We start from the raw sequence: 25,595 nt of genomic DNA, 5'->3' as shown, positions 1-25,595 counted from the left end.
CTTTTGCTTGCTCTAACTTGCTTAAATTCTTGGTTGTGTTTTTTATTTTGTTGAATGAATCCTTCAGTTTGAGGAGTTCAAATATATTCTTTATTAAGATATTAATTTCTTTGTAAATTTCCTCCTTCATGTCCTGGATACCTTTTCTCATTTTTTTCAGTGTCATCTGATTCTTCTTGTATCTCATTGAGTTTTCTTAAGATTGTTGCTTAGAATTCCTTTTCAGTCATTTCAAGGGTTTCCTGCTCTATGGGATCTGGTACTTGAGAATTACTGTATTCTTTTAGTGGTGTCATGTTTCCTTGTTTTCTTTTATTTCTAGTATCTCTATGTTGATGATTATCTGGTAAAGCAGGTGCTTCTTCTGTTACTGTGGAGTGGACTATGAGGAAAGATACTTCCTCCTATAATTGGGTTTTATACTGAACATTGAGTAGAATGTTTTAGTACTGGTTCCAGGTAGATCCAGTAGTGTAGTCTCCATGTAGGTATTTTGGCCATACTCAGTGCTGGAGCTGCATGTGAGCGCCTCCATGGCCTAGGCACTAGGGCACTTAGTGATTTCTTGCTAAGGTTAGTGACACTGTGTTGGTTTATCAATGATGTGGGTGAGTTCCCAAAATCTTTGGAGAAGTGCCTGAGTGATCTGTCACTCTTTGGCTGGGGTGTGTGACCCTGGGTGGGCTCATTGGCACCCCAGCTAGCATCCTGCCAGCATGATGGTAGCACTGGGATATACTGGCACTCCTCAGTTTGAATGGGTGACCCTGGGTGGAATTTCTCTTTCCTCTTTCCCACAGGCAGAGACTCCTCCTGGGACCTTGCTTCCCCCACTTGGGGGATGGGTTGGCGGTGATCGGGAATTTTCTTCCTTACTCTATTTGGGTTTCCTGGGTTTCTGCACTCTAAGGGGCTTCTGCATGTGTCTCTCCCCAGATCAAGGCAGTTGTCTGGGCTGTGCCCGTACCTCCCACCCCCAGGTGTGCTACCACACGTGGCAGTGTTATTCCCTCCATGGGTTGGGCCACTGAGTCAGAGATCTGCACTTGCTTGCCTCTTTCCCTGGGCTCCACCGATGACTCTCCTTGAGTCAATGTAGCCAAGTAGTCAGCAGACCTCCTACACGGCTGCAGTGGCTGCTGCTCTTTTGGTGAGCCAGTGGCTGTGGCAGTCCGCCCATGTGCAGGCTGCATCTGCAGCAGTGATGGGGGCTGCCCATGGCTCTTGTGGTCCACGGGTGCACCTGCCATCTGTCACGCAGGGGCTTCCCGTGGCTGCTGAGGTCCCCAGGCATGCTCCTACTTTCTATCAAAATTCCTCACTTTAAAAATACATATATATAGTTACTTCACATAATGTACAGAAATAATTTCCTTGAGGATTAAAGATTTACATATGAACAGTGAAATTTTTAACAGTTTCAGAAATAAATACAGAAGAATGTTTATGATTTCAGTACAAAGAATATTTTTCTTTAAATAAAAGCCTCAGAAAGGGCTAATGGATAAAGTTACCTTGAACATTTGATCATTTTAAGTTTAACAACTTATGTTTATCAAGACATGCTCACAGAAAAATTAAAGACTTCCCATAGACTAGAAGAAAATGTAAAATATAACCAGCATATAAACAAAAATTATATAATATAATCCAAAATATTTGGAGAATAATACAAATAATCCAATTGTATAAGGGCAAAGAATAAACAGACATTACACAGAATATGAAAACATGAATAGAAAATGAATATACAATGCTTAATCTCAAACAGGGAAATGCTAGTTAAACATATGACAAGATGCTATTTTACAATAATCAGATTAAAAGGAAAAATTTCCATTACAGTGCCAGTGAAGATGTAGACCAAACGGGACTCTCATACCTGATTTGTGAGTAATGAGGTGTGGTAGGGGATATAGAAGTTTCTACCTCTTGGTCAACGGGGCTTATTTAACTCACTGGTTGGTCAGTAATGCTCAATATAAATTTGCAATCACTAATGTTGATCTCTTTGTGACAGTAACAGGTCAACACAAAAATATTATTTATATCAATCTCATAATAAATGTGACCTAACATTTTATGCAATTAAATTTTTTTAGACCCATTTATCATATTATGGTCATGTTTATTGTGTTTTATTTTGTAAATACCTAAAATAACTCTAGAAAATATACAAAAATATTGTAACACTGGTAGCCTCTGGGAGTGAAAGTGGGAGGGAGACTTTTTTCATTAAATGTTATTTAACTTGCCCCTGATTTCTTCCTGAAGACACTTAACTGGACCACACCAAGGGAAGCAGAACCCAGAAAAAGCCTAGAGATATCTCTGAGCTGAAGAGACAGAAATAATAGTTCAGGAGGACCAAGTGAACACATCAAATTTGCAGAACAGAGCTCTGTAAAGGAGAGAGCTGCACAAAGAAAGAACTTCAGACATGTGAGTAAGGTTTCCCTTGAGTCTTCGGCTGACTTGGCACAGTGAGCATCTGTCCTTGGACACAATCCCTAATTTTTTCTCCTTGAATGTCCAAAGCCTACCCTCTTGAGTTGTGCTCATATCTGCAAAGGACAGATTTGTCTCTGCCCCTGAGGATTGCATAAACCTGTGCAAACACTTTTCTACCTTTCACTAATCCAGGTGTAGACGTCATAAACTTTCACAGATGCCACACATGCACATGCACTAAAAAACTAGCATACATATTTTCACAAACAAACAGCATTGCTTGTGTGTTGGAGGATTAACTTGAGATTTGGGCTTCAAAGTTAGCAGGTAAGTACTTTATGTGATTTCTGTTGACATACTATCTCCTCCCCTTTTTCTTTGTATTCTTCCCTGATCTTTTCTCTCATTAATTTTCCCTCTTCCTCTCAGAAACAAAATAATTTTCCTTTTCTTATCTAAGCATAGTATTTTTGAAAGATTCTTTTGTTGTTTAATCAAGACAGCAGTCATGGTTAATTTTATGTGTCAACATAACTGGGCCACGGGATGCACAAATATCTGGTTAAACATAATTTAACGATGTGTCTTTGAGGATGTTTCTGGATGAGATTAACATTTGAATTGGTGGACTGAGTAAGCCATATGGCCCTCCCCCATGTGGGTGGACATCACCCAATCTGTTGAGGGCCTGAATAGAGCAAAAAGGTAAAGGAAGATTGAATTCTTTTTCTCTGCCTGACTAATTGAGCTGAGAAATTGATCTCCTACCTTTGGACTGGGACTTACGCCATCATCCCTCTAGTTCTCATGGCCTTTGGATTTGGGCTGGAATTTATATCACAGGCTTTCCTGGAGCCAGCTTGCAGACTGCAGATAGAAGAATGTCTCAGGCCTCTACAACTCCTTAATCACATGAGTTAATTCTTGTAATACCTCTCTTTACACACACACACACACACACACACACACACACACACACACACACGCATGCATGCAAATATCCAGACATTCTGGAGAACACTGACTAATACAACTAATGACCTCTCTTACTCCAAAGGGCTCTATCTCTTACCTGCAGTGGAACATTGGAGTCACCTGTGGATCTACTGATACTAGTAAGGTCCAGGCTCCTCTCAAATAGACTGACTTATTATCTTTGAGACAAGTGAGATTTCCACATTTTAAAAATATACTTTAATAGAAAATCTGATATCTAAGTAAGTTACAATCATTGGCAGGGGGAAATTGTGTTACAAATGGTATTTGGCTTCAATACTAATTTATTCATTTGTGATCATTTAAATTATGTTGATAAGGAAATTCAGAGAAAGTTACATTATATCATGTGAATGATCACATTTGATCCTAACCTCTCTAATGGCTAAATCTTCATTAACTGTAAGTTAAAAAAAATAAATAAGTGTAACAGGGTTCAATTAAGGTAAATTAACATATATATAAATATTATGGATATATATGTAGCATAAATGACAAAGTATTTTTTTTCAGTTTAGCCTGAGAACAAGATTACATTAATTATATGTGCTATGACTTTAATAAATTCATGTTTATTCCTTTAAGCTTCACAATAACATACGTGATCTGATTGCTCTAAAGTGGATTGAAGAAAGTTTCATTCTCTCCACTTAGCATCTAGCTCATGAAAACCAAGCTTTTGCATTTGCTAAACCTTAACTACTACGGAGAAACACTAGAGAATATGCCGTATTATTAGAGAGCAGCTGATAAGTAGCCTTAATTATGCCTGAGATTGCTCTAAAAATTGAGGCAATTAAATAATTATAACAATATGTCATATATTGAGTAGTTATACATAATACCTTTCAAAATTATAAAACTAGCTACACAACACAATTACCTTTGGACCTGGAAATATAATTTTGATATCTTTTATATTTCTATTTTATCTTTATATTTCTGTTTAGATTTCTATAATATCCAGTTTGTTATTAATATGGTTCTGCATGACAAACTTTCATGACTATGTCAAAGAGAAATGTTACAATGAAAGAGCTGTTTAAGTGCACGCTATTCAAATTAGTGACTGTAAAACATTGACCACAGCAAGTCAGACACTACTATTTTAAATAATTATTAGGTAGTTATAGGATTATGCTTTGGTATACTTTTTAAAGATTAATAAATAGATCATGTCTCTTTAAATAAAACAAACTTGCATTGATATACTTTTTGGTATTCCAATGCTCTCTTGGTTAGTCAAGCAATTGCTTATCTTTTTTGCACGTTAATAAAATTGTTACAGTACACTGAATGAGTCCTGGTTTGGAGAAAGATGAACCTGGAATCATATTTTATGTTTGGTTTTGTGTATGGTTTCAAGGAAGATACTTCTTTTAGCTACTTTCTTCTTCTGGAAAATGGAGATCATAATATTTAAGTTAAAAAATTATCTGTATGAACCAAATTTAAAACATAAGGACCATATTTATATTCAACAAATATTTCTGTCACTCATTAATATGATTAATATAATAAACTACAGAAGATCATTGCTGGTAATGAACTTCAGAGATCATTTAGCCTCATATTAAATAAATTTCATGGTGAAACATCTCTTGCCTTTTAATAACATATATTAAATGTTTTATAACATCAACTACAGCGACAGTTAGTGAGTCATTGTGAAATGACACTCCTTTGCTCACACCTATATTTTTAGAGGGCTGGAAATAATTAGTTAAAGCAAGAAAGTAGAAAAGCCATGTAAGTCACTGACCCAGAGGCTACTAATTTACACAGGATTTCCTCTCACCCTCTGCTCTTTGTTTTAGAATCCCTGCTGGAGATTTACCTGGGTACATTATCATCCAACTCAAAACTACATTTCCCAGACCTCTTTCTCTCTTCCTTTCTAGTTTAGGGTTTATCCCAGAATGTTTAATTTTTAACTACATCACTCATGGTTGCATTGAAATAGGCTCTAATGAGCTTGGTAGACCTCCCTGTTGTACATGGAGCTCGGTTTCATCTCACAGTGTGTGAGACCCTCGAGGGTGCAGTGAATAGAGCTCTCAGTTTACCAGAAAAGTATTATCTGAAGGATGACCAGTAATACCACCTGCCTCTCTTTTCTTAACTGTTTCTGAACACACCACAACTAACACCTACCTTTCTATGGCAGCAAGCACATGAATATAAGCTAGTTTAAAAAGTATTTTATATTTTGAACAAAACTATTTTCTTAGATATATCAATATAATAAGAAAAAAATTTCACCTAATAAATATTGCTAAAAAGAATGTATTTTTAGCACTCCTTTTTTTCTTTTTCTCAAAGTTGCCCTGGTTTGGACAATAAATGATACAGTCACACTACTTTTAGGTCATCATTTTAAAGAATGCACCTGCCCAAACTTCCTCTCCCCTTGCAGTAGCCTGGTAAAGAGCACTGTTGCAGTCCTCCTGGAACCAAGAAATAGAGGCCATTTGTTGAGAGTGGATGGTTCTAGGGACCATCCCGTAGGGGTGTCTGGGGATACCTGTGAAGCAGAGCCTCCCACCAGTCCTGGATCCCTCAACACTATACTGTTACCCTAGAGAGAAATAAACTGCCATTTTATTAAGACACTATATTTTGGTGTCTTGCTACAGCAGCTTAGTCTGTATCCTAAGTAATATATCCCCTAAATAATAAAGATCAATCATTATTTTAAATACTACAAAAGAAGTCACTCATAAACTCGGTTTCTATAGTGTTAGTTATATTCCAACTCTTACTTTCCAAATACAATTAAAAAAGTTTTCTTTTTATTGCTACCCTAAATAAGAATATAAAACCATTCTGAATCAAGTCCTGTTAAAATGCTTTGCAAGTATGTTGGTGTTTTAAAATGCATAATATTTGTAAGCAATGGGGAATATAATATAAGGCAAATGAAATATGGCATTATGGATTCCAAATCATTAGCTCCCTTGCTTTCTGCTTGTTTTGTTGTCACCTAAACGTGCTAATTAGCATTATGTCTGTTTCTTCCAGATTATAAGAGTTTGAATATTGAAATGTTTGTTATTTTAAACCATTGCTCTTCTGTTTAGTGACAATTTATTTCAATTATATTTTCCAGGGGCAAAATTTATTACTTGGGGATGGTTTAAAATCTATAGTATTTCTGAATCCTCAGCTGATGTTACCTTGCCGTAGAATTTTCTTTTGCCAGGCAACTGGGGACATAAGTAGTCTCAGACGCAACTTAATACTATTTTTTAAAAATACGAAATGTGTTTCAAATTTACATGTCATCCTCTCAGGGGCCATGCTAATCTTATCTGTGTAATTCCAATTTTAGTATGTGTGCTGCTGAAGAGAGCCTCTTAATACTATTTTAAGGATTGGTGCTTCCACATTGCAGTAAGTGTGATGACAAGTTTAATTCTGTTTTACCCTTTTTCAGGACACAGTCCTTCAGGTTTCCAGACAACTGGGTGGTTAATCAGGGTTCCCACTCTTCACAGGCTTTGAGAAACAACTTTTCTTCCCCTAAGTCCATGGGGTTCCCAAATGCACAGCTGAGCCTCTTGGCTGCTTCCTACAGAGAGGCAAATACCCTGACACAAAAATAGCTCTGAACACTAGATTTCCTCTTTCTGGCTTATGGCCCTATCTAAACCACGGTCTGGTTAGTCCCTACTATCTCACTAGTTCTTTGATGCCATTAATAAGACATTTTAATCCTATTACTAGAAGCTAAAGGTTAATGGTTTGATATGTGGCCTGTATTATATTATGAATAAAAGCTTGAAATAAGTATCTGTATTCCATCGTTTTTAAAATAATCTAGACTGTTTTTAGTTTATTGCTTTTGACCAAGATGGCCCTAACTTTCCCCTCAGCTTGACAAAAGCCTAAACAGTTTTCTTCCTGACTCTAGGCCCTGATCTTCATTTTTTTAGATCATGTATTTTAGTAAACTTGCAATTGTAAATTCTTTCTCTAACCCTCTGAGATGTAAATCTTCTCCCAGCCTCTGGCCAGTTCTACCACACAAAAATGTCTTTCTCAAGGATCTGGGAGCTATCTTCTTGAAATGTAATGATCAAGAAAAGTAGCACACCTATCTTGCATTCTCTGTGGGAGGGTAGGAGCCTAACTTCCATAAACCTCAATTAGCAAACATATCTGTCCTAATCATGTTAAACAACCTCCCTCCTGACATCATCCAGTAGATTTCACTAGCTCATGCCAGTGCTTAAAAACTCTCCCACCTTTTGTTTCAACAGAGTTGAGTTCAATCCTTCTCCCCTGTTTCAATATTCCTTACCCCTATTGCAATAGTCTTAAGTTTTTCTTACCTATTTAACTCCATCCCCTGTATTTTTGTTTGACACTTAACTAAAGATTAATTTTAATTAGTTTCTGCTGCTGTGGTTTGAATGTATCCCCAAGCTGAAGCTGGAGCTTATGGTATTTGAAAGGTGGAGCCTTTAAGAGCTGATTGGTTGATGTGGACTATTCACTCACGAATTAATCCATTCATGGACTAATGGGCTAATGGTTTAGTAAGTTTTGGGGGAATAGACTGGGGGCTTTATAAAGGGAGGAAGACAATATGGAAACCTGCTCTTGTTCAGCCCATGTGTTGCCTGGAGTGTCTCTGAAGTCTTCAGACAGTTTCCCCCAACAAGAAGGCTCTCCCTAGACATGCACCCCACTGCCCAGACCTTGGACTTCCCAGCCTCCAAAACTGTAAGAAATAAATACTCTTATCTTTATAAATTACCCAGTTTCAGGTATTCTGTTATAAGCAACAGAAAATTGAAAAATATACTGGGATTCATACTTTGATGCAGCAGCAACCATCAAAAGAAAAATTTATATCAACTATTCATTCATAGATATTTTAGTATAACGTTAAAACACTGCAAACCAATGGAACTAAATAGGAAGTAATTCACTTTTACAGAACACATCAGTTTTCTCAGGCTCTTAATTTTATTAAATATGAAAGTGTAGTATAAATTTTTGTGGAATTCTCCTTTTACTTAAGAATTCATAATCAGAAAATTAGTTTAATGAGGCCATTTCATATGAGTTATGGTTGCATCCCAACATTAGAATGAGAAAAATGACTTGTAAAAATCCATTCTAAACTACTACTTACTATATTCACTGTGCCTGGGGATGGACAAATCTGTTTCAGTGGTCACAAAATTATGAAATGGATACAAAATAGCCTTCAAAAAATTAAGCAAGATCTTTCTTATTAAAAGGATTGCAAATATGATTCAAACTGGCGTGATACTTTTACTAATATAAATTAACGTTTTTGCCACAAAGACCCCATTTTTCCAATCTGAATTAATTTTGGTCAGTGTGCATGTGTGTGTGTGCATGTGTGTGTATAAAAGGTAATAGGGGTGGGACGTGAAGGTGGAAAAAGGGAGATGGGCTAATTTATTTCCATTTTTATTACACAAAACATATGTACTAAAATGATGATGTGGTGAAAACACATCAAACAAACTAAAGAAAATATTTGAAATTGGCATTTTATGAGATTTTAATGCATAATAAATATATCTGGCTGGATCTCACACCACATCCAGCTTGCCCATGACCTTTTTCCTGCATCTTGCCTGTATAACTCTATCTACATTTTTCATAAACAAGAGTGCTTGTAAATTTATGTCTTCTGTGTATCATACTGCTATTTATTGTAGTACAGACATATGGAATATCTTTAACCTTCCATATTCTGCTCTCAGAAATACCAATATTGTTAGTGGCATGCTGAGTGTTTCAAAGCATATGTTTCTTGATTCTGAAATAGTGTAGAAAATGCACCGTAAAGTGAGGGCTGCTGAGTCTCATGCTCTCAGTCTCCATCACTCTGCTCTTTGACTTCTCGCTCTCTCACTGAGGACAGAAGATCACAAGTTTTTATGTGAAATTAAAATTCAAAGAATAAGAATAGACACTTAATAAGTGGTCATTGGTTATTTTTTACATTATTGAACTTAACAGGAACGCACACATACCATTAAAAAAAAAGACATTTTATTTCAACATTTCAGATTTTGATACAAGCTCTTAAGGTCTTTTGAGGTGAGCATCAGAAATAAATCTTTTTATCAAGTCATTCTTGAGACAGAATAACGGAATTAGAAGATCATATGTACCTGTTTCACTAGCTTAAATCTTAAGTATTGTTTTTAATCAATTGACAGTCTCATCAGTCCTAGCTTTATTTACTCACATTTATCATATACCAACAACTTTAAAAAATATTTCTGTCTCATTCTATTAACCAATTTTTAAATCTTTCATTTCTTTTTTTTTTATTTTTCTTGATTTTGAATATGCCTTCCCTAACCAGTATTAAAATTAATTAATGTCCATTTTGTTTTCTTGGTTTAGTTATTTTTGACCATGTTTGGCACATTTATTAACTAGGCATGTAGGAATGTTTACAAATTCATGCTCCTCACGCCTCCAAACTCCTAATGATGACTCCCCAACAGACACATGCCACAGTATATGTATGTGTCCCCCCACCCCCATACACACACCCATACCCACCCACCTACACACACACGCACTCTACTGGGTCACAACCTAAAATACTCTTAAGGGCCCAGGCACCATACATGAGGGATCTCTTAGTAAATTACATGCTCCCATAAACTGTTAAGAATATTTAACTAAGGTGGGTATATAGAGATTCTAAGGTTAATTGAGGACTAAACTATTTTATTGTGGCAGGACACTACTTGAGAAATGCACTAAATAGTACACTTAAGGATCTAAAGAATTTATGTACTTTGTAATAAATACAGAGTTATAAGATGTTGAAAAATGTAAGTTTGTTACATCCTTTAACAGCTAAATCAAAGCTGATGTGAATATAAATACATTTTTTGTATTAAAATGTATAATAGAACACATCTATTTGCGTTCATTTTCCTTTGCTTGAAATATACAGTTTTTAGGTTACTAGGAGTAAGAAACACGTTAGGGAAAGTAGACAAGAGATGAAATACTCATCTTTACATTATGCTTTGGTCTAACAACCCCACGTTGCACGTATAGATTATAAATTGGTGCCTTGGGGAAACTCCTTGGTATTTCATCTTAATAGTTCCACTTGGAGAATATATTTGAGTGGATTGAGTATCACAACTGATTTAAATTTTGACCCAGATAGAAATAAATTTCCCCCAATATGTCAGAAGCTTGGATACCGTAAAATCCATTATCATCATAGAATAATAAAATTCTAGCCATTAGTTACTCAGGAATTGTCCAATAAATCTATGACAATTCAGTCATAAATAGTCACGGGTGAGTATGGCTCACCATTAATATTTGTAAAACTTAGTGCCATAATTTATGATAGAAAATGGAAAAACTAGACATGAACTTACTTTGATAGAGACAGATGACTCTTCATAAAGCAAGAGAACAATAGATGTGTAAAATATTTGTTTTACGTATAAGATTTCATGATGAAATTGTGCTCATTCACGTGAATCCAGTGTGTGTGTTGTGTCCGACTCCTGCAGGTTCATCACCGCAGCCTTCCATACATTTCATGAATTTCAAAATGTAACTTATCACCAAAACGATCTGATTAGTGAATTGGGGTAACGGGTAAGGACTGATGTAAGTTGAAAGCAATACTACATTAAAAAATTATACTTCTTTATGTATTAATACCAATACCAGAGAAGATGGTTTATAAAGTGATTACTGTATAACACCTATCATATTATTTAAACCTGAAGAAAAATCAGTAAATGTTTAGTGCATAAAACTGAGGAGAGATGACTTAGGTGAATTGCTTTCATTTACACTGTTTCCTATTCACCGTAGGGCTTACCCACATCTGCGACTCTGACTAAGACCTAAATACTTACTCCTTCAGGTAGAACAAGACCCCAAGAAGAAATGTGAAACAAGTGTTCCATTCTCTGTCTGTTCATTTCCATCGAGCCTTTCCAGAGACTGGGACAGTTCTAGTCTCATGGCCACTGTTGCCACCATCACCTCCTTTTATGGTTCAAGCCTCAACCCTCTTAATTTTTCCAAGTGGATTTGAAAAAGTTCCATTTTGTGATACTTTAATCAGCCCAGAGACTCTCTCACTAATGCTGGTATTCTTTGCCACATTCCTTATTTTTTTTTAAGGGAATGATGTCAACTTCTACCTATACCACACATCTGCAAATTGTCCTTGACATTTTTTTCTCCCTCACATTTCCATTTCCAATCACCACGTCTTGTCATATTGTACTTTCTCTATATTTCTTGAATTTACTTTTCTCTTTCTATCTTCATCACCGTCATGGGGTTCTGGCCAACACCATTTGTCACCTGGGCTATGGCGCCAGCCTCTAAACTACTCTCCTGGTTCTTTCTCCAAATCAGTATCTGTGCTATATCCAGAATTATTTATTTGAAATGTAAATATAACTAAAATTTATCTGCTTAACCCCTGCCCCCAATGATTTTTCATGAAGAATAGGATAAACACCACGAGTCCAAAATAGGATTTAAGCAGTGCAAAATCTGGCCCTCTTTTTTCCCTCTACCTTCATCTTGTGGTCTGGACCTCGTTGATCTAAATGATTCAGTAATATTTTATTCCGTGAGTGAGACATGCTCCTTCTTGTCTCCTGGACTTCATTCTTCCTATCCAAATGCTTTTTTTTTCACTCCCATCCTATATCTATCTCATTATCTCTACTCTTATTTTAGTTTACTCTTTGATCTCCTCTCCCACCTCACAAGGGAAGCTTTACCTGATGTCCTTAAGGGTTCATAGCAGGGTATATATAGCTCTTCTCTTTAGCAGTGATTATTTTAGTTATAGTTTTGTATTTATTTTTAGTATTTTTATTACTGTCCATTCTGAATGGATAAATGTAGCTACACTCTTTGACAACAAGTCGGGTGGATTTTCCTTACATTTAATAATTCTGTGCATGAATTTTTCCTATAAACCGTGATTCAAAAGATGGAAGGAAAAAAGCACGTGGCAATTTAACCAGCTGAAGGACAAACATACAAGCAATATTGACCTGCCCATTCAACTCTCACAAGCAGAGAGGAGACACTTCTCCTCTGGTCTTCAGGAGGAAGCATGTAAGCCAGTGCTTCTGGCTTCTCTCAGGTTCTCTTCTCAACTCACTATTTCCGTGGAAGAAGTATTTAATCTGATAAAAGACACTCAGGAGATTTAGATATTTGCTGGTCTGCATTAAAAAGGTGGTCATCCCAAGAAACTGAAATGCGACTACAGAGCCTGTCTGTCTCAATCACTACCTTTCATTTCTTAAAGCAGCTTGCTGCACAAAGCAGGGAGCTGCTGTGTAAGAGCTGCATAGCCAGGCCCAGTCCAGCTATTGCTTTCCAGAGTCTGTCTTCTACAGCTGTGACTGAGTTTCAGAACCCCATGAGTCAAAAGTTTTACAGTGAGGGAAGTAGAATGATCTTCATTCCCCAGTCTAATTTTACCACAAATAAAGCTGAATACACACACGTGTGTCGATACATGCATACACACACACATGCACATAGACACATACACTAACACACACCAGCTCCTTGCATTACTTTTTCAATCATTCATGAGAAGAAGTGGTTTGATTTTATTTCCAAACAACCAATACTTGCACAGGCTATGGCTACAAAACTTTTAGTCAGTCAAAGATTAGCATTTGGGAAAACATGTCCCCAACGAGAGACAGAACCCCTTAATATGCAGCCTTGACTGCAGCATCAGCAGACATGTGACTGTTTTTAACCGGAGATGCAAATAGATGTCAGATGTTTGCCTAGTTGGTTTTTACAGTAGCCTGCAATGGCTTTTTGACAGACACAAATATTACTAGTTATTATTAGGCTCTAGAGCACTAGTATTAAGTTTTAATTTGCTAATGTCAAGCATGAGAAGGCAGCACTATACTAGCTGCCCTAAATATTATTCCTCTCCACTTTTTCTCACGGAATTCAGAGATATCTGTGGGCCTGTGTCTAAATTGATCTTATACCCACAAGTTTGTCCCAGATTTCTGAAGCCACCTTTCAGAACATGATCTCAAGTTGACCCCTGCCTGCTAATTTCATTATACCCGATCAAGCATAAATCCGAATTTTTGGAGGAATGTTTTGCAAATCTCACAGAGGTTAGATTCAATGGCCATGAGATATAGAGTTTATCAAGAAATAGTTAAAGAAGAATAAGCATTCTTGCTATGTAGGGGACAATGTGTATCGTCTTCTATGAGTAATATATGTCAGTGCCCTTCAAGACAGCCAGAGCATGAAAGGGTTGTAAAAGGTTCACAATGAGAGAAATAGCTTCTACTAGAAATCAAATCAATGCATTACTTCCTTCGCTGAGCAAATATTCCTACAAAAAAAAAGTCTGCTGAATGAATTAGCATGCTGATTGACATAATTGATTCACTTATTGTGGCAGCAGCTTATGAACCAAATCCCTAGCCCCACTGAAAAATTAAATAGGATTATTTTGCAGTTAAGTGTTGTTAGGAAACTCTAGGGTTAGGTCTAAGGAAGCTACAGAATTGGTCATGTGTTGTCAGTGTGTAGTCGTAACAATTGTAAATCATTAGTGTACACTAGCTACTTTACATGATGCATTCTAGGTATATTTTAAAACTTAGTCCTTCAATAAATTTATAGGAAATAGACATGGACTTAATTGCTCCGCTAAGGTCAAAGGACAGAAAAACATTAAAATTGCAATGTCAGAGATTCTTCTTCCAATTAAAATAAGACAAATTATAAAAGGTAATCACTTCTGCCATAATGAGAAGAAATTAGATAAACTTTTTAAAAAAATCATATTTTTCTTTAAAGCTATCAAAAAAGTGTGGACCTAAAGTTTAAATGAACTAAATTCTAGAAAAGAACAAGGTCTTCCTAGGTGATCACAGATCAGCAACTCTTCCCGTCCATGAGGGCACTCTCTGAGTCTGGGATCATAGGTAGTCTGAAGAGCAGTCCTGCTTTGGGCAGAGAAACTTGGCTGGAACAAAGGGGAACAAACAAAATATTTAATGGTACTGGAAGCTGGGAAATGGGCTGAAAAGTAGAAACATCATGTGGTCTCCTGGTATTTAGACACTAAGCCCTGGTGTAGCAAGGAGCAAAAAATAAATATAAATAGTATTTTAAATATTGTTGTCCCACACTCCCATGAGATTTTTAGTGCATCTAACTACCTCACATAGGAGACCATTCCTCTATCAAACAATCCAAGGTAAGGATTTAAAATAAGATTTTTTGCTGTAGGATAATCTCTATGCTAAGGCTCATTGATTTTTAAAATCTCTACCTTTTGTACCACAGTTACTGAGAATTAAATTAATCGTTCTTCTTAGTTCATGAGACGTTATCACCATTGATTCCTACAAGTTTCTCTCTGGTTTTACTTATTGATTTAATTCATTTTATTCCCTATCCCCTGCCATAGTCAGGTGTTGCAATGTGTTTGATAAATGCCCTTGACTCTAAGAATTCTTACAAAATACACAGTTATTTTCTGAGTGTGTATGTGTATATATATATGAGTGTATACATTTTTAAAGAACAGTATTGTGCTGTAATTCTAATATTATTTTTAACTTTTCACAAAGCATAATGTTCTTCATACATTGCCACATTCCTGTAGATTCTTTTAGCTTTTTTCCCCCTTCTAACTGATGCCTAGTTTCCCATAAAATTAATCCACCAATTTACTTATCCAGTCCCACAGTAGAATTGACACTCATGCCTGCTACCAAAAGATCCACTTACGTAGGCAGTGTCCTTGTAAACGTACCCTTTTGGTCATGTGTCACAGTTTGCCTGGGATATATACCCAAGAATGAGATAATAGGTCATAGGATATATAAGTACATTTATTTTTAAATAGGTCCTGCAAAATTATTCTCCAAAATGTCTATAACCATTTAATTTCTCATCCACTACTCATAAAGGTGGTTTTCTTCATATCCTCATCACAAAATATCATCTAAGATCCATATATTTCTAAGCAAGTGATGAAAATATCTCATTTTATTTGTGGACATTGGCATTTGTCAGATTACTACTGGGAATGTTCGGCCAATTTTTCTATTGAATTTACTATTTTTTCGTTGTTGACTTTGTTGATTTGAATGTCAATAATATCCCTTTGCCCTAAGTGTTATAAACATCTTCCATTAATCTGTCCTATGTCTGATAACTTTGTATCTGTCATTGTTCATTGTAATGAATCCTTGTTTTTGTACTTCTTCTAGAGTTTAGATTATCTTTTTAGTTACTTTCTTATAAGATTCAGCATCTTTTTCGTGGATAGACCTCTTTATCATAAAGAAATATGACTATCCTAATGAAGTATGACTATTTTGGCTAATTCTTAGTGCTTTGAAGTTTATTTGCTTGATATTATAGATGTATGCATTTTATTTGGTTGGTGCTTGTGTAGCATGCATTTTTCCCTTCTTTTACTTTGAATCTTGTTAGAAGTTTCTTATTCTACTCTGACAATCTTTGTCTTTTATGATCAGATATATGGTCTATATTGATGAATGTGTCCTGTGCTTAAAAAAATGTGTAGTATGTTATTGTTTGTTGGAATGTTCTATAAATGCTAATTAGATCTCATTGTTCAATGACATCTTTCAGTTTTTCTATATTCTTGCTGATGTTCTTACTAGTGGTTCTATTGATACGAAGAGAGAAATGTTGAAGGGTTCAACTGTAACTGTGGATTTGTCTATTTTTCTTTCCAGTTCTGCCACTATTGACATTTTACTATTTGGTGCATTCAAATTTAGGATTGTTGTGTCTTCTTGATGAGTGATTCTTATCATTTTGTAATGTCCCTCTTTGTTCCAGATGCTTTTATTCGCTGTGATCTACTTTGTCTGATACTAGTACATCTACTCTACCTATTTTTTAGGTGTCTGTGTGGTGTATCTTTTTCATGCTATATCCTTTTACTGTCAGCTTGTCTATATGATCATATTTGCAGTGGGTTTCTTATACACACTATAAAATTAAATTATTCTTTGTATGCCATTTTGAAAATTTGTCTTTTAAATGGTGTGCTTAGACCATTTAAATGTAATATAATTATTGATATGTTGGGACCTAAGTCTGACATTTTATTATTTATTTTGTGTTTGGCCCCTCTCTTTTTTTATTAGTGTATCCTAATATCTGTTTTTCTGTGGTATTCAAAATTTTAGTATTTTAATGTATTTATACTGTTTTTAGATATATTTTTTGTATTTCTTCAGTGATTAATCTACAGATTTAAACATATGTTCTTTGCTTATCACAATCTATTAGTGTCAACATTTTATCACTTAAAGTGTGCCACCAATTTGCTTCCTTTACCTTCTCTCCACTATAGATAATCACCTTAAATATTACCTCTACATACAGTGAAAATCACAATAGAAAATGCTATTTTTTGTTTTCAATGATCAAAATTAACTTTTTTTGTAATTGATTATTTATATCTTCTGTTATTTGCTTATATCGCTTGATGTATCAATTTCTAAGAATGTATCAAAAATCTAATTGTAACTGTTGACTTTTCCAGTTCTACCCACATCTCTGTCAAATTTTACTTTCTGTGAATTTATGTGAGTTTTACCTTATATATGTGAATTAGGCACATTGCTATTCAAAATGATTACATTTTCTTGAAACATTGTTCCTTATACATGTATTAATATGCAATGTCTCATCTTCAATTCTATTTTGTCACATTTTTAATTGCAACACAAATTTTCTTTTGCACCATATGTGCCTATATATTTTTTTCTCATGTTTTAGTTTTTCAATTCTCTGTATCTTTAAATTTTGTAGTTTCTATGCAACAGATTGCTAAATCTTGCTTGTTGCAATATAGTCAGAGCACCTCCATTTGTCATTGGCTAGTTTAACCTATTTGAATGTATTATGATTAATACTATTTTATGCTTAATTTACTGTATTTTTATGCTATGCTTCAACTTTCATTGCCTTCCATTTGATGGGCCTGATCTTCTGCTAGTTTACTTTTTATACACTTTATATTTATTTTCCTAGAATTTGCTTTTACATTTTTAAATTCTGCATTTTTTAATAGAATTTTTATCACTTTCATATTTTCCTTACCAATTTCATATACATAGATATCAACTGCCTTCCTTTGGCATCCTTTAGATTCCAATTATCCTACTTCACCAAACTTATATTCTCAAGAGCAGTTCTCTTTAAAGAGAAGTATGCCTTCCTTTCAAAGACACATAAATATTTACCAAGGGGAATTTGGACATTTTTTCCAGATGCTTAATTTTGATTAGTATTTTTTCCTCCTGTTCTTAACCACCTGCTGACTTACAAAAGCATTTTTAAAACAAAGGCATATTCTTAAACTTCTTCTTAACCTTACTGTTGCCTCTAGATTAAAAACTTACAGAGCACCCAATAAAGGGACACTTGAAAACATTTTCTGGAGGAAACATGCTTTACTTGTTAATCAACATGCATTAAACATGAGCTGGGTAAGACTGCCTCAGTTTTCCTGTTTCATACATACTTTACCTAGAGTGAATAATCACTTTAGATGTTATATGTTTTGACCTTTGTTGAGAGATTCTAAAATCAGATGAAATGTGGAGTTTGGGCATTTGGAGTATCTTGGATTTTCTTTCACAGTCTTGGTAATGGCTTAAAACAATGATAATTTATTATCTTACGGTTCCTGAGGTCAGAAGTTCAGATCTCAGTGGCTGAAGTCAAGGTGCCAGCAGGGTTACATTCCTTCTGGAGGCTGTTTCTTTGCCTTTCCAGCTTCCAGAGTTTGCCTCTATTGTCTCACGGTCCCTTCTTCTGACTTCAAAGCCAGGAGTGTAGCAATTTTGAATCTCTATTACTCTGACTCCTCTGCTTTTCTCTGCTACTTCTAAGGATCTTTGTAATTCCATTGGATATACTTGAATAATGGAAGATGACCTCCCCATCTTAGGGTCGACTGATTAGCTGACTTAATTGCATCTGCAACCTTAATTCTCCTTTGCCATATAACCTAACATATTCAGTTTCTGGGTACATGAATATCTTTTGGAGCCATTATTCTGTGTACAACATCTCTTGATAAATAGCTAAAAAATTTAATACCCATTGTATTACATACTTAAAATTAAATATTGAGGTGTACCATATAAACCTTTTACCGTTTATAATTTATAAAATAGATAAATTAATCTTATAAGAGATCTATATCATTTTAAACTTGACTGCTTTTAGTAATCTGTAAGATGAGATTCATGACTTATTTCTCAAATTTTTTTTCATGTTCCTCAAAACACATAATAGCATGTATCAGCCATTTCTAGAACAAAGGAGCTCTGATGTTGGAAGACAGTGTTGTCTGGATTTGCTAAGTAATGTCTGCCTTTGCTAATGTGATTATATAGCAGATTTTTTTTTTCATAAATTTAATGCTCTGAATACAGCTCCAAAGTTTTGACCAAATAGATTTAAACATATGATAGGATAATAGGATATCTTTATCAAACGATATTATTTTGGAAATATATATTGAAATAAGAAATTACTTTGAATATTGGATAAAAAATTGTGTGCCTACAAGTAAAAGGTAAGGATGTAATCAATAATCATTTGACTTGATTAGTTTGGGTACAGCCTTTTTATTGGAGTAACTAGAAATTGAGAAAATCAATTATTTTTATAAAGAAGTAAATTATTTTGCTTGTCAGGTGGTTCACAATTCTTTGCTTTCAACAAAATTGAGAGAGAACCTATTAGAATAGTTAGCTAACAAATCATTAAAAATTATTTTTTACAATGGATCCATGTAGTTCTTGTGCTGTGTTTCTGAAGGATTTCAAATAATTCAGTAACATCACTATGAAAAAAGACTTTTATCTCATTTTACTTTTTCTTGAGACTAAGATTTTACTGAGCTTACATTCATAAAACTGAAAATAGGAATAGAATTGATGCTGAACCTTTTCTTGCAATAAGTAATATTTATTCATATGCACATGAATTTATCGATAAGGAAAAAAATCCTTCATCTCATTTAGGGTTATATCTACAATACAATTTAAATTTTTGTTTCAAGTTATTAGTCAGAGTTTAGAATACAAACAATGTATTTATGTCATTATGAACAATAATAATTTTAAAGTGTACTGCTAATAACTGTAACCATAACTCAATGCAGAATAATTTTTAAACATGTTACTGGAAATTTTAAAATATATTATTTCATTTATAGACTTGTTGGAAGAGATTTATGATAAGCAGTCATTTAAAAGCTTTCAAGTTCAACATATTAATGAAAATTGTGTAATGAAGTGAAATGGAAACGGAAGTATAAGAAAAATACTGTAAAAATTCTCATTGCATTTTAAATCCTAAGAATCCTTTTAAGTGAACATTTTTATCTGTTCTTCATTTCTCTAGATTTGTTGTCATATTTCTTCAAACAGTACTTCCCTCTGTTGATTTCTGAATTGATTTGTTTATTAGTATTTGCCATGAACAACTGTTATCTACTTATTGCAACATTGATGCCCTTCCTTGCTTCCTTCCTTCCTTCCTTCCATTTCTTTTCTTTTCTTTTTTTTTTTTCCAGTAAGAGCCCAAAGGACAAGCATATTTATATGTTTGAGTACAGATGTATTTCAGGTGTTGCGAACAATGCCTGGCATTGTTCAATAAATATTTGTTAAATGAATAAATATCTCCTACTTCTTTATAACATTTCTGCTCCCTTCTGGAAGAGGCCCTAGCCTTTTAATCCTCACTTGAAACCATTTTGCTATTTATGACATTCACGGCTGTTATAATTTTAACCACTATATTTTGAAACTAATATTTTACTTGCCTCTTTCTTTATGAGTTGTGATTCTTAATTCTTTGCTATCAATATCTACCGTTTGTCACCTAAAGAAAACTCATTATGCCCATTTTTAACTTCTGACCTGTGTGCTGCATTGTATTTTTGATTGTCATCTTTCTTTTATATTCCTAGGTATTTGTATAATTTTTGTTGGTTTTGAATTATCAAAGGTTATTAAGTACTCTGCATATAGTTTATTGAGATTATCAAGTACTCTTTATATATGTGTGTGTATTTAAACATGCATTGCTTGTGTTCCTCCTGGTAAAATTAAAGCATAAGGAGAAAAGATGCCCCTTAGTAGAGAGCCCCAGGTACCAGCGTTGAGTACTCCCCAGTTTTTATGGCTCTGAACTGCTCCAAAGTTACTCTTACAAATCGAAGTCAAGACCATCCATTGTTTGTTTTCTGCAATGGTGGTGGGTGAAAAGTCAAGGATTGTCCCTGAGAAACAGTGGGGTAAGAAAAGAGCAAAACATATAAACATCATCACACCTAAGTCAAAACGCAAATCTAATTATCTCTGCTTTTTACCCTCCTAGGTTTTCTCACATGTTTTATATTAATGTCACATATGCATGTCTTTTTCTCTACAGTCATTCTCCAGGATAGAGTTTAGGAGATAAACCAGCAGGTCAGGCTAGTTAACCATTGTGTCAGGAAACCACAATGACTTGTCTCCCTTGTAGAGGGTTAACATCTTGTGATATGTCCTGGTAAGAGGACGGCCATGACCTCTGGCCACAGCCAGAAGAGACGCATGGTGCCAGTACCCACGTGGGACATGCTGCACACAATATTTCTTAGGATGATGACACAAGCTGACTCCCTCAGCTCTTCTAGGTCTTAACTTGTATATTACTTTCTATGTGAGACCTGCCCTGGTCACTCTATGTAAACTACAACCCTTTGTCATCTTTATTTTCCTAAGAACTTATTAATATCTGACATACTAGATAATTTCCTTATTTATTTTATTTATTATCTTTCTCCCTCACTGGAATATAAGTTTCTTGACCCAAGGATATTTGACTCTTTTGCTTACTACTCTATCCCCACCCCATAGAATAGTGTCTGGCATATATTAGGACCCCAGAAGATATTTGTTGAATAAATGAGTGAGTGAATGAATGAATAAATGAATGAATAGAAAACTTTTATTAAGAAATCTAAAAAAAAGATATTGAGGGACTAAAGGCATTTGAACACTATCTTTTTATTAGAAATAATTTTAAATCCAGAGCAGAAGGAATATCTACATGCCACAACTAGGGTCCCAGAGACAGAGCCCATGGGGTATTCAGCATGCTAATCTTATTTTTCACTCTTGAACTATGCATATTCATTTTTATAAGATATATGAATTAATTTCTTCAAATCTTTGGGGAAAATTAAAATTCCAGGGATATACCTTGGTGGGCCCACAACTTTCCCCATCAGTGGCATTCCATCAAATATCTGTTTGAGCAGCATGGTATTGAACCAAATACCTGTCTAATTAGAATGCATTACATTGGAATGCCAGCCAAGTTGGTTGTCAAGTTTTAGACTATGTCAGTTTTAATAGGTTTTATTTCATCACATGTATTTATTTGAAGAGTTCTCAATTCCTTCAATTATTCTGTTTTTTTTTTTTAAAGTGAAAATAGGATCATTCTATTATTTGGATGAATACGTTACTATGTGTTTAAACAATTAGGATTAAGAATATGATTATAGAAAAACTTAGATACTTTAATTTGCATTATTATTTCACTAACTTTGAATAAAATGTTTGAAAATGTTTGAATAAAATGTTTAGTTTTTATGTTTTTTTGTTTTTTGGCATCTGGCCTGTACAGGGACCCAAACACTTGACCTAGTTTTTATTGATTTGCTGAAAACAGAAGAACATTTAAATTTAAATCGAAGGCTTATTAGTGTTGATATAGCATATTGAAACCCCTTTTGCACCCTCATTATATCATGTGATTAACACAATGGAAAAAGATATAAGGATCTTTACATATTAGACAAAAACTAGAAGATGAATACAGTATCATTAATAGTAAATTTAGACTAGACTTTTTTCTGTCTAAAAAGCTTCCAAATTTAAGACAATAATAATTGTAAAATTTATTATTTCCAATTCTTTTTATTGACCAGTCTTTGTCAATTCAATTTTTTTGGTCTGCAATTTCACTTTTGCTATTCGTTCGGTCAATGCAAAAAAAAAAAAGAAAAAAAAATTCTTTCTAATCCTATCTGCAACTTAAAAGCAAAAGTGAGCTAAAATGATAGAAAATGATATAAATAATTTTAAAACCTTGGTATGATTGCTTCAGATATGGTTTTTACTTTTGCTTCCGGAAGACTATTATGAGCCAAATTGTTATGAAATTATATACCTGCTGCAGAATCATTAATCCCCACTTCTACACACAACAGTCAGCTGTTAGAGTTAGGCTAAAAGACTAGAAATGTTTAAAGAGAAGAAATTTCTCACCACAAAAATGTCAACCATCGTCTCCAAGGTTAGAGTGCTTTAAAGGCCTTTTCAGTCTCTCAGAATTTTCTAGTGCCTAAATTAGCTTCAATAGTTATGAAACATAAAATCAGATTATGCTATTTGATGGAATAAACATTAAACTCAGAACATAAGGAATTATAAATGTATATACATGTCAATAAATGTAAAATATCTACATGTATAGTAAAATAAACGAACATAAATCACTTTCCTTTCTACTGACATTAAAATTTAAGTACAGAGAAAGATAAACTTTAGCAGGTTTCAAGGTTTTATTATCATTAGTGTTTAAATGCTCTATTGAAAGGCAAATTCAGTCGTTTTTTTCTTAAAAATAAATGAAATTTCATTGCATTAGAAGACTATAAATGGGGAAATTTTAATCCAATAGAGAGATATTACAAAAAAGGAGTACTACAGAATTGTACATGTATTATATTAAACATGTCAAATACAACAACTGTAGAAAGTTTAAAGTAATGACAATGTCAAAAAAAAGGATATAACTGTTAAATGGAAGCATGCAAGCATTATCTATTTCCCCTAACTGATGCTTTTCATATTTCATCAAAGTTTAGGCAATGCAAAAGAAATCAGATAAACAGCTACAGAAACAAAACTATTGGGTAGCATGGCTAAAACCTTTCAAATTAAAAAATTTGTATTTATTTGTTTAGAGGATACAAAACATTCGTATTTTACTAGAAGCAATGTGTACTTCTGCCTACAGGAACTGCAATATTACAAATCTTTTAAAAATAATCATATAAACATTGCAACTTTTCAAGGATCAGGCAGCACTTTAACAGCTGTGAATAATTTAGTATTTCTACTTTGATTGACTTACCAAATAAAATAATTCCCATCCTTTTTTTTACCTTGTCATTACTTTCTCCAGTTGTTGCATTCGACAGGTTTAATACATGTACAATTCTGTAGTGAACAATACACAACAGATACTTTCAGACAGAGAAATTCCCTTTGCAACACTTAGAAAAATATAATTTTATATCTAAAAATACCATAAAGTTTGGGCTTACTATACAAATATCCTTATTTATCTAAAACTGTACTTTTATAAAAGTAAAATACACAGCAGAATGGTATATTCGAAAGTAAACTGATAATTAAAAGACTCAAATCCTAGTTCAAATTCTGTTACTAAGCAGATATTTTCACTTAGTTCACATCGAAAAAATTAAAGTTATTGCTCTCGTTATCTGTAAAGGTTTTCCAGTGTCAAAATCTATTATTATAAAACCTATCTTTGTCCTCTGGAAAATACACTAAAAAAACTTTCTGCTTTGTAACAGCAAATGCCAAAGATATCGGTAACCTTGATCAACTGCTGATCTATTAACAGAAAAAAATTAACAGAATAAAAATTAAAATTAAACTACAGCTGTCTCTAGCCACCTTTGCCTCCTATGATTATGCCATAATTCAGCTTTTGTTAGTAAAACACATTGGTAGAACACTGTAAGGGGTTAAGCCTGTGAGAGCAAATATAAATTAAAAATTAAGAAAAATAAATATTTAATTCCCTTTGTTTCAAGGGGGAAATATATTATCCTTCCCCTCTCTTAGAGAATTTATTTTAGAAAACTTGCAGTTGTGAATTCTTGGCTGCTCCTTTAAGATGTGTGTAAATCTTTTTAAAAGCTAAAGAAGCTTTTTGCCAGCTTTACAACCAAGGACCATCTTTCTTAAGAACCAGGAAGCCATCTCTTTGAAATGTAAGCATCAAAGAAGATAGTGCCCTATCTCTCAATTTCTGAGGGAGTTTAGGTGTCTAACTTCAGTTGGTACCTGGCTCCAAGTTGCAAACTTACCTCCTTTTACGAAGAGGGGACATTTATTTTTCTTTTGGATAAAATTATTTAGCAAATATAGATGGCTGCCCAAATTAGTAGGTGAGCTTAGAATGAATTACGTGTGACAGATGGTGCAGTCCAGTCTCCTTATTTGAGGAATAGTTAGTGTTTATCTCGAGAAAATGTATGCAATGGTTATACCTGCTTGGTGACATGAAAGGATGAAATCTCATTCTGTCTTTGCCATCCCTTTATTGGACTGCCTGTGAGGCACACCACATTCTATTGTAATGCTTATTCAATAATAAAACTGTTTTCTTTCTCTTCTACTCTCTGAAAAGATTTTTGGGGGTTGGGAGGATATTTTATTTTTAATTATGTTTCTCCAATAGGCCCAAAGCTCACATGGTAAAAAGAGACTGAATAACAAAAGATATATCCTCGGTTCTGCCTAAGAGCCTAAGAAAAACTGGGAGCAAGTTTTAAGAGACGATCAATTATGAGAGGACCAGCAAACACGGCAGAATACCAAACCCGCTTAAAAAGATTGGACAGCTAGAACCTTCTAGGAGGAGGTGGATAGTCTAAAACCAAACAGGGATCTATAATCAAATATTCAGTCGTTCATGCTTTTATCCTAAGTCTTCAGAAAGTACCCGGAATACAAACATTCCTGTACTAACTGCATTTTAGGAGTGAAGAAGTTGAGTTAAAATGCAGTATGAAAGAATTTGGGAAAGAAAAGAACATTAAAAACACTGCAGTTAACTTAATCTGCTTTCTTAGGCGAGATATCGTAGCCAAAGCTGGCATAATATCTCACCAACTCTTCTGGAATTTCAGGAGGCTTACAAGATTGGATTCAATTCTTTTGACTCTTAAAAGAGTGTATTTCTTGATTACG

At 34.3% G+C, this 25,595-nt stretch overlaps 1 protein-coding gene and 1 non-coding gene across 3 annotated transcripts in view; both read right to left on the bottom strand.

The window, feature by feature from the left end:
- SGCZ (sarcoglycan zeta) overlaps nt 1-25,595 on the bottom strand; it is a 477,366-nt gene that overhangs the window by 394,069 nt on the left and 57,702 nt on the right. The window lies entirely within an intron of this gene.
- Nucleotides 6,698-6,800, bottom strand: LOC134362254 (U6 spliceosomal RNA). The gene has a single exon (XR_010021535.1). It is a non-coding gene; the product is annotated as a U6 spliceosomal RNA (small nuclear RNA).

This window comes from Cynocephalus volans, chromosome 13 (genome assembly GCF_027409185.1).
Source record: "Cynocephalus volans isolate mCynVol1 chromosome 13, mCynVol1.pri, whole genome shotgun sequence".
In the NCBI taxonomy this organism is placed as follows: Eukaryota; Metazoa; Chordata; class Mammalia; order Dermoptera; family Cynocephalidae; genus Cynocephalus; species Cynocephalus volans.
The sequence above is the reverse complement of the archived record's forward strand: the minus strand, read 5'-3'. Positions and strand labels throughout refer to the sequence as shown.